General features: G+C 35.1%; 1 pseudogene; it reads right to left on the bottom strand.

Moving 5' to 3' along the window:
- Window positions 1-411: 411 nt before the first annotated feature.
- On the bottom strand, window positions 412-7,903 carry LOC113323204 (annotated as a pseudogene).
- Between the last annotated feature and the right edge of the window lie 3,224 nt (window positions 7,904-11,127).

The following is an 11,127-nucleotide window of genomic DNA, read 5'->3' as shown; positions in this document are numbered from 1 at the left end:
CATGGCTCAGAAACACGCTCTGATACCAATTAATGGCAACTGCAAGATGAAACTTAACTTATATAAAGACAACTCTCTTTATTGATGTTTATAAAATCTCTCAAAACTAAACACAAGCTCTAATCTTGCTCATATGATCAATTACAACTTTGGTGATCATATATATATAGAACTATGAATTCCTTTTCCTAGTCCTATTACCTTATTACATGTATTTCCTTTTCTTAGAACTAGATGACTTCTAATTCCCTTAGGATTACATTAATTTACTAATCTTGTCCTAACCAGCTTGTTAGTGACTTCTATGCTGAAGTTTAACCAACAAGGATAAGACTCTGAGATGGTACTTGTGATATACATACACATCAACATTTTTATTATTTACAAGAAAGCTAGATGTGCCACCAACGAATGTCAGGGAACTGTGACTTGAGATTTACTAATGATTCACATGAACAGCTGCCACAGTTGAGACCATGGTCTCAACTCCACAAACACTAGGACCTCTGCAGATCTTGTAGTATCCTCTCTCTCCCCAGGTTGGTCCCCATGAATTATTAATGATCCAGTATGGTTTCTCCTTCAAGCGGATGGGAGAATAAGATCCAGAACCATATCCCATCAACAATACACCGTGATCCAGATTTTTCGAGCATATGTAAGGACATGAAACACCTCCAATGTAGGTTTGCATGTAAACTTTATTGATAGCCACTGCATACACACACCAATGGGGTTATTATGGTTTATGAGTGTAATGATTTTGCTTATATTGGTATTCATTGAACTAATAGTATGAGCCTATAAGCTTGATCTTATAATTAAACTTACCTGCAAGAGGACCGATTTTCACTAGATTGGCAGCAATTTGATCTTCATCTATAAAAACAACACTGAAATTCGCTACTGATGCAGCAATTTGCTCTTGTCAAATTTGCATTGACCGCGATCATTTCCAGTGTAAGGATAGTCTTCCTCGCATTGAAGTCCACCATATATTCAAATGCACTGTTCATCAACCCGCCTTTGCATCCTGAATCACATGAACCGGCTTCTGCTGGATCACACTAGCCAACAAAAAAAAAGAAACGAAGCTTGAATTTACCATCAAAGGAGAGATTACCAATCTTGGACTTCATAAAAACCTAAGTTAAAAAAGAGAAACTCCTTCGAAATGGTATTGTCAGGCAGCAGAGCCCATGCTAACTTGCTAAGCAATAAATGCTGGTGGCTATAAGAGTAAACTTTTAAGTCATTCATTTTTCATGATACACCGGCATATATATATCATGGGTAAGAAGCTATACGCCAACAACATGCAGAAGTAACACTCAGACCCTACCGTTCGGTTAATGCATCTAAAGAACATGTTCAAGAATTACAATCAAATTAAGACAACAAGCAAATGTGGAAATTCTTGAAGTTACAATAGACCTTGGCAACTATCCAAACCAATGCATCATTAAAACAAAGTTAGAAACTCTGTGACACTCACAGATTACTTTGAAAAACTACAAACACCTCTCGCCGTAAGAAATTAATAGTTAATACTGAAAACCCATTGTTCTTTCTATAATTGAAAGCCTAAACAGATTCGTCATTGCTCACTGCTTCTAATTCAATTATGGACAACCGGTTTTCTCTTTGGATTCCGATTTTTGTACATAAAACAGAGCAATCGAACTAATATTGTACCAAATTGAAGAATATTTTTGGCAGTAATTACTAATAAGAACCCATTTTAAATCGGAAACAACTAATGGCAACTGCAAGATGAAACTTAGCTTATATAAAGACAACTCTCTTTATTGATGTTTAGAAAATCACTCAAAACTAAACACAAAGCTCTAATCTTGCTCATATGATCAACCACAACTTTGGTGATCATATATATATAGAACTATGAATTCCTTTTCCTAGTCCTATTACCTTATTACATGCCTTTCCTTTTCTTAGATGACTTCTAATTCCCTTAGGATTACATCAATTGCGTTTTCTTATCCTAACCAACTTGTTAGAGATTATCTTAGGCTTAATGTTGAAGTTTATCCAACATTCTCCCCCTTAAGCTTCAACTGTGCTTGAGAAAAATCTTGTACTCCTATTAATTTCCTCATCCCTTCAAACTTGATCCGAGCCAATGCCTTTGTTAATATATCTGCCTTCTGCTCAGTTCCAGGTATGTGTTCTACGTTAATGACCTCCTTCTCGATGCATTCTCGTATGAAATGATACTTTTTGTGAATGTGTTTCGTCTTCCCATGAAACACTGGATTTTTAGTGAGTGCAATTGCAGACTTATTATCAATCTTGATGAGAACTTTTCAGGTTCTCTTCCTTTGATTTCACTCAACAGTTCTTGAAGCCATATTGATTGTTTATCTGCTTCTGTTGCGGCCATAAACTCAGTTTCACAAGATGAGAGGGCTATATTGTCTTGCTTCTGTGAACACCATGTAATAGGTGCTTCACCTAGATAAAATATATGACCAGTTGTACCTTTTCTGTCATCTTGGTCAATATTATGACTGTTGTCACTATACCCAACAATTCCTTTTCCTAGTCCTATTACCTTATTACATGTCTTCCCTTTTCTTAGAACTAGATGACTTCTAATTCCCTTAGGATTACATCAATTTCGTAATCTTGTCCTAACCAGCTTGTTAGTGACTTCTATGTTGAAGTTTAACCAACATTCTCCACCTTAAGCTTCAACTGTGCTTGTGAAAAATCTTTTGCACGTATGATGGTGCTCTCGTCTCCCATGGCTCGGTGTATACAAGCTCTGATACCAATTAATGGCAACTGCAAGATGAAACTTAGCTTATATAAAGACAACTCTCTTTATTGATGTTTAGAAAATCACTCAAAACTAAACACAAAGCTCTAATCTTGCTCATATGATCAACCACAACTTTGGTGATCATATATATATAGAACTTGATCCGAGCCAATGCCTTTGTTAATATATCTTCCTTCTGCTCAGTTCCAGGTATGTGTTCTACATTAATGACCTCCTTCTCGATGCATTCTCGTATGAAATGATACCTTTTATGAATGTGTTTCGTCTTCCCATGAAACACTGGATTTTTAGTAAGTGCAATTGCAGACTTATTATCAATCTTGATGAGAACTTTTTCAGGTTCTTTTCCTTTGATTTCACCCAACAGTTCTTGAAGCCATATTGATTGTTTAGCTGCTTCTGTTGTGGCCATAAACTCAGCTTCACAGGATGAGAGGGCTACAATGTCTTGCTTCTGTGAACACCATGTAATAGGTGCTTCACCTAGATAAAATATATGACCGGTTGTACCTTTTCCATCATCTTGGTCAATGTTATGACTGCTGTCACTATACCCAACAATTCCTTTTGATCCTCCTCGACCATACTTCAATCCACATCTGATTGTTCCTCTTAGATATCTCAATATCTGCTTTATTACATCACCATGAGACTTGCGTGGACTCTGCATATAACGGCTTTCTATTCCCACAGAGAAAGCCAAGTCTGGTCTTGTGTGTAACAAGTATCTAAGGCATCCAACATTTCTTCTATAACTCGTTGGATCAATCTCAGCTTCTTCTTGTGCCTTTGAAACTTTAAGTCCAAACTCCATTGGTATCTTAGTTGGATTACAAGTTTCAAGTCCTGCTTCTTTCAGAATTCTCCTTGCATAAGCTTCTTGTTTAATCTGAATCCCATCTACTCCTTGATGGACTTCTATGCCAAGGTAATAAGTGAGTTTTCCGAGGTCTGACATCTCAAACTTTGATGACATTTCTCTCTTGAACTCATTGATCACCTTAAGGGAGTTGCCATTCAAAAATAGATCATCTACATAAACTGCAATCACAAGAAGCGTTCCCTTTTCTTTTCTTCTGTATACTGATGTTTCTTTAGAGCACTTAACAAATATGATTTCTCTTAAGATTTGATCTAACTTTGTATTCCAGGCTCGAGGATCTTGTCTTAGACCATATAGAGTTTTTGATAACTTATAAACCTTATGCTCTTGTCCTTTTACTTCAAAACCTTCTGGTTGTTCAACATACACATCTTCTCGCAATTCACCATGTAAGAATGTTGTCTTAACGTCTAAGTGGTGAATTTCCCATGAGTTTGATGCTGCTTCTGCTATTAAGAGACGAATTGTCTCTAGTCTAGCAACTGGTGCGAAAACTTCATCAAAGTCTATGCCTGATTCTTGAACGTATCCCTTAGCTACAAGTCTTGCCTTATATTTGTTGACAGTACCATCAACATTCTGTTTTATTTTGAAGATCCACTTAAGACCAATCACTTTTACCCCACCTGGCTTATCAACTAGAAACCAAGTCTTGTTTCTGTTGATTGAAATAATTTCTTCTCTACATGCTTGTGTCCATTTAGTCGAGACCTTTGCTTCCTGAAAATTCCTTGGTTCATCATTAACAGAAAGTAGCATAATCCCACATTCTTCTGCAGCTTGAAGAACATAATCCTCCAGGTATTGTGGCTTTTGTATCTGTCTTGTTGATTTTCGCAGTGAAATGGGTTGAGTTATTTCATCGATTTCTTCTTATTCTTATTCTTCTTCTTCTTCTTCTTCTTCTTCTTCTTCTACTTCTTCGTTATTCTCAGTGTTTTCATTATTCTCTTCTTCTTCTTGATTAACATCATTGTTTCCATTGGTATTGATGATTATGGGTCCTTCGCCTTCATCAATTACTTGACCCCATCTCATGTGAAACATTCCTGGATCCCTACTTGGTCCATCATTAGTTTTTTTCCCTTCAATTTCTACAGAAGATCCATCCCAAAACTTCACTTGTCCTTTGATTTTCTCATTGAGTTCAGAAAAGTAGTGTCTCTTACCAGTCATGTGATTGCTGGCTCCATTATCTAAATACTAGATTCCTTCTTCTCCATCCTTTGATTCGTAGTTATTTGGTATTAGGTTCCCTTCGTTTAAGAATACAACTTCGTGCATGAAAAGAGCTGTATCTGCTTCCCTTGTTTCGTTCTTGTTTGTTTCTTCCATCTTTTGTATTCTTTCAGGGCATACAGAGGAGAAGTGTCCTGGTTTATCACATCTGTAACAAATAATGTTTGATCTATCATTCTTTTCTTTCCCTTGGTTTTGATCATTCTGACTTGTTGTTCTATCTTGTGAGTTAAACCTTTCTCCTCTTCCTCGGCCTCTGTTTACTCTACCACCTCTTCCACGACCTCTTCCTCTTTTCGCAGAGTTTTGTTGGTAAGAGTTTGTGTACAAGAGTTTTCCTTGAGTTTCTCCATTGTTTTCTTCATCAAGGATTCTTTCTTCATATGCTTTCAATCTTCCAATTATATCTTCATAGCTAGTCTTCTTTAAATCTAAGACTTGTTCGAGAGAAGCTATGATATGAATATACTTGGATCTTGGTAAACTATTGAGAAACTTCTTTACCAGTTTATCTTCATCAATGGATTTTCCAAGTGACGCAGCTTTTGAGGCTATCTCTGATAGCTTTCCTGCAAATTCAGACATTAAGGTTTGCAGACGGGCTTCTTTAACTCGATCAGCTCCGAGATTACGTGCCTTTATTGCATCCCAAATTTTATTTGAAGTTTCCTGTTCACCAACTTGTAGAACAAGACATTCTGGTATTGCTTGAAAGAGTAATCCAATGGCAACATTGTTTTTGTCTGGGTCCAATGTACCAGGATCAATTGTTTCCCAAACTTTGTAGATCTTCATCAGTACCTTTATTCTCATGGCCCATACTGTGTAGTTTGTGGCGTTGAGGATTAGAACTTGTATTGATGGTGGCTGAACTGTTTTGCACCCACAATGGTGGTTTCATTTTCCATGGCTCAGAAACAAGCTCTGATACCAATTAATGGCAACTGCAAGATGAAACTTAGCTTATATAAAGACAACTCTCTTTACTGATGTTTAGAAAATCTCTCAAAACTAAACACAAGCTCTAATCTTGCTCATATGATCAACCACAACTTTGGTGATCATATATATATAAAACTATGAATTCCTTTTCCTACTCCTATTACCTTATTACATGTCTTTCATTTTCTTAGAACTAGATGAATTCTAATTCCCTTAGGATTACATCAATTGCCTTTTCTTATCCTAACCAACTTGTTAGAGATTATCTTGGGCTTAATGTTGAAGTTTATCCAACAACAACAGCATAAAAATGAATTAACCAAAAACAAAAATGCAAACCTCATGATCACAATCAACAAGTTGTTGCTCACTAAGGTTAACAAGTTTCCCTTTAGCAAGAAAATTAGCTCCTAATGCTCCGGTAGTCCAGTTGTAGTGAATGACCAGCAAGACCCACAAGTACCCTAAAAATCACCAAAACAAACAACCAATTAAATCAAACACTAGAAATTCTAACCCAATCAAAACAAATTTGGGGCATCCCATTTCAACCATACCTGATTCTTAACATCAGTAACAGCACCATGATCCCTTCAATCAAAATATGTAGGAATATCATTAGTCGGAAGAATCGGAGCTCATCAGTAGGAAGTTTCAAACTCCTCAACCCTAACACAGATTTCCTAAATTCAGTTGGTGTTAAATCAGAAAACTATGTAACTCCATGTACAACAGAAAAATCAAGACTCTGATGACCTACATAGAAATAACCAAATTTCCCTCAAGAGATATGAAGTAAAAAAGCTCGTATTCAATATTCATTTGATGCATTTGAAGTATTAATAGCGGTCAAAATCTATGTTTAGAGCATGTATGAAGCATGACATCAGGATACACCAAAGAGAACAGATTAGGGGTCTTGTAGCAGTTACAAGGATTTTTGTACTGCGTCTCCAAAATGAAGCTTACCAGCACCTCAATTTACTCAACGCTAAAAAATTACTCCCTCCGTTACTTTTTAATAGGCCAGTTTCTATAAAGAAATATTTCAAAAAAATAGGCCAGTTTCTTAGTTGGGAAAGTCAAATGTTATTTTAATTTTCTGGGACCACTTTTCTTTTAACTTGTTTTGATGACAAGTGTTATGTGGACCATTTCACTTCACTTCTTTTATTGACAAGTGTCTAGAGGATCATTTTCAATAATTAGTTCTTTTAATTTTCTTAATTTTCTCAAAAAAAAACTGGCCTATTAAAAAATAACGGAAGGAGTATAAGTTTTGAATCAAGTAAAGTATTTGAATTAGTTCTGAGCTAACTTCCAAGCTGAAAACATAATTGCAATACGCCAATACCATCTAAAAAGGATTATGTTTATGTGAAATGGACATCAAAGATTCGTAAGCAAGCTTAAAAATGCCTAAAAATGCTTTACATCGATTATGCCATGAATCAATCAAGCAAACTTGGAAAGTAAAAATGTAGTCAAACTGTAAAGATGAGTAAAGATAGAAAGTATTACGATAAACCGTAAGGAAAAAAATAAAGAACCCACAGTTGGACCAGTATCACGGAACCACGAATCATTCAAACTCATCTCCACCACTCTGATATGATTTGGGATCTGAGTACGTGCATTTTCCCACTAGAGCACACCAAGTTAAAGTTTAAAAAGCAAAAAATTAGAATAAGAACGACATAATTGATGAAAAGGGATATGATAACCCTGACTTCTACCTACCTGAGCAGCACTTGCACAAACAGTGACAGGCACAAACTTTGCCAGTGCAGTAGCCACATCTGCCAACACTCTTTGAGCAGGAACAACATTATCTCGCCAGTTATCAGGATGTTCCTATAATCCAAACAAATAGAGTGCGAATAAGAATTTGAACAGATGGACCATGATTTGTAAATTGGTTAACATCAAAAGAAATCCATTTCTTAATAAGCTAAGAAACCCAATAAGAATCCACTTTCTACAGAAATGTCAGAACATACCTAGTCAGTTACACTAAGTGGCTGTTTGGTAGCCATTATTTTAATGGATTATTAGCCCATAATCCATTATGCAGATTATAATGAATTTTATATGTGTTTGGTAACCGTTATAATAATTGATTATTTTAAAGTATTTGGGATTTTTTCCTCTGAAGTCTGACTACAGTATTGAAACACATAAGCCCTTAATAGCAAAGTTTCGAAGAAAATTATCAGGGTACAAATCTTTCTTTGTTAACTCTGCCGGTAGAACAGTTTTGTCCAAGAATGTTCTCTCTGAAATTCCCATCTATTCGATGGGTACTAGCAACTTCCAAAGGGTGTGACTAATCAGATATCACAGATTCAACGAGCTTTCTAGTGGGGACATGATACAAGTACAAGAAAATGTCACTTCATTAATTGGGATAAAATGGCAAGATCTAAGGAAGATGGAGGTTTAAGTTTAAGAAATATGGAACAGGTTAATCCTTGATCGCATTAGAGCATTTATTAACAAGTGTTGATGCTACCTGGGTAAAATTATACAAGGTTAAATATCTTCAGTCAGTCTCTTTTTGGGATTGTGATCCAAAACCTGGAGATTCAAAAACATGGAAAGACATGTTATCTGTCAGAAAGATCTTTATAAATAATTGTTGTTGGTTTATCGGCTCAGGTAATTCAATACATATTCAGGTTGAATTTGTCTCAGATATTTTTGTTCAGGGATAGAAAACATGGAACGTTGAGCATTTACTCCAAATATTTTCGGTGGAACATGTGGAAGCAATCTCAAGTATTTATATTCCTTAAGACGAGTCTGTAGAGGATAAACTTGTTTGGTTAAAAACGAAGTCAGGAACCTTCACTATAAACTCTTGCTATAAACTCTTAGCAGCAACAAGTTCAACTATTTCTTCTTTTCCGTGGAAGTTGTTTTGGAAAAAGATGAAGACTCAACCAAAAATTCATACTTTTATATGGAAGGTTCTTCATAATGGGATGGAAGTTTACAGTAATCTATCAAAGTTTAATAATCATATTCAAAATGTTTGTCCTCTTTGTAACTCAGAAGAAGAATCGGTTCATCATCTATTGTTATCCTGTCAGTTCTCAAAGGCAGTATTTCAGGAAAGTCCATTATTCATCGACATCTCAGATGTTACTATCCCGATGGACATCATCCAACAATATTTAGGTCAGGCAGATCAAGGTATAATGTTAAATCTGGGTTTTTATTTTTTTGTGGAATATATGGAAAATGAGGAATGATCGAATCTTCAATAATACTCAACCTTCGGTGCCTCTTTGTATTCACAAAGCTCTGCAAGATTTCAAGGTTTTCGATTTACATCATGCCTTGAATTTTTGTTCTTCAGTTCATATCCAATGGTTAAACACAATCGATTGGGAACCTCCTCCATCATTCCACATTAAGATTAATGTAGATGCTGCGTATAACAATGTCAAAGTTGATGTTGCAGCAATAGCTAGAGATTATTCTAGCATGTATTTAGGAAGTGGTGCTTTTTGTTTTGACTCTTTCTCCTCAATGGTGGCAGAGGCTAAAGCATATGGTCTTGGTATTCAACTAGCGAGAAGACTACAAGTCTCAAAAATCATTGTTGAAGGGCATGCTGAGGAGATTCCTAAAGCAATAACAAGGAACATGAATGATATTCCTTGGAGTATTCGTTCCACTGTTCTTTCAATTCAAGACCGCGTCAAGGAATTCATCGAAGTTAGTTTTACAGCTATTCCTAGAGACGATAATTTGATTGCTCATGACTTAGTTCAATTTGCAATTTCAAACTTTTTAAACAGATGGTGGATTCATGATGAACCACCTAGTTGTATTATGCAACGCCTCAATTTTGAGGATTAATATAATAAAAGTTCTGTTTCCTTCAATAAAAAAATTGAAAAAATCCATTATTTCCATGTTGTTTTAAAAATTTATTATAATCAATTATTTTTTCTAACAAACTCAAATTGAACTTTTTCTTCTTATTTCCCTAAACTATCAAGAGAGAGACAAAAAGATAACACATGACTAAAAAAAAAATCCTTGATCATTGTTCTTTCCACTCCTTTTTGAAATCATCATTTAAGATAATCAATTATTTGAAAAAAAAATGTGTTTGGAAAAGTTTAATTTTAAAAATGATTTTATCAAAATCATTTATCAATTTATGATTATTTATAACCATAAACTTTACCAAACAAAGCCTAAGGATATAAAAACAAGTCACTCCAATTAATCACTAATATAATTTACATCAGAAGAATCAAGACTCTGATGATGTTTAACACGTTCGAAGCTAGATTTAAACACATAAAATCTATACGATGTTCATCTTCATCAGCGCATTTTTTTCTCAAATTTCTTGAGGAAGTTTTTGAAGTGTCGCTTTGCATTTTGAATTAGGTCATCGTGGTAGTTGTTAGAAAAAACTTGACGGATCATAATGTCTTCTATTTCACCGTTAGATGATGATTATGAAGAATTTGCAGAGAAGAAGAAGAAGACAGTGAGAAGAAGAAGAAAAAGTGATCGAATGGAATCGATTTGATTCATTCTGAGAGATTTTGATGTTAGGGGAAATACTTTCTATTTGTATTTCCCATTCAATTACCTTCTATTCAATTTCCTTAAAAAGAAGATGGACGGAGAAGTGGAAAGTGGAAGTTCTTAACCCGAGATGAGATAAGAGGGCTGGCCCTATGAATACACTTGAGTCTTAACCCGAGATGACAAAAGAGGGCTGGCCCTAAAAATACAGTTCACAGCTCTAAGAAAAGAGCACAAATAATTATGGAGAGAAGAAAGAAAGAAAAAAAAACAGAAGAAAACAGCTAAAGGATGTTCAATCGCAAAGGTATGCTAATTTATTTATTTGCTGGGTACACAAACAATATTTGGTGATATATTGTATGAAATTGTTTGGAAGAATTGTATGTTTAATGAAGAAAGCTAATATAGGGGCTTCACATTTCAATAGAGGGGTTTCACTAATAAGACAAAAAATAGATATCAATTAGTAATTTCAAAAAATCTACGTATTTTTCATAATGGCTAAACAACCCTCATTTTAATTTGTGTTAAACATTTAATTAAATTATCATCTTGGAGAAGAACTTATCTGTCAAAGGGAGGAAGATTAATCATGATAAACAGTGTACTCTCAAGTCTTCCGATATATTTCTTGACAATGTTTCAAAGGGCAATATATGTGGTAAAGGAGTTGGACAAGATAATGAGAGATTTTCGATGGGGG

This window comes from Papaver somniferum, chromosome 1, assembly GCF_003573695.1.
Source record: "Papaver somniferum cultivar HN1 chromosome 1, ASM357369v1, whole genome shotgun sequence".
Taxonomy (NCBI): Eukaryota; Viridiplantae; Streptophyta; class Magnoliopsida; order Ranunculales; family Papaveraceae; genus Papaver; species Papaver somniferum.
This window is presented reverse-complemented; position numbering and strand designations above follow the sequence as displayed.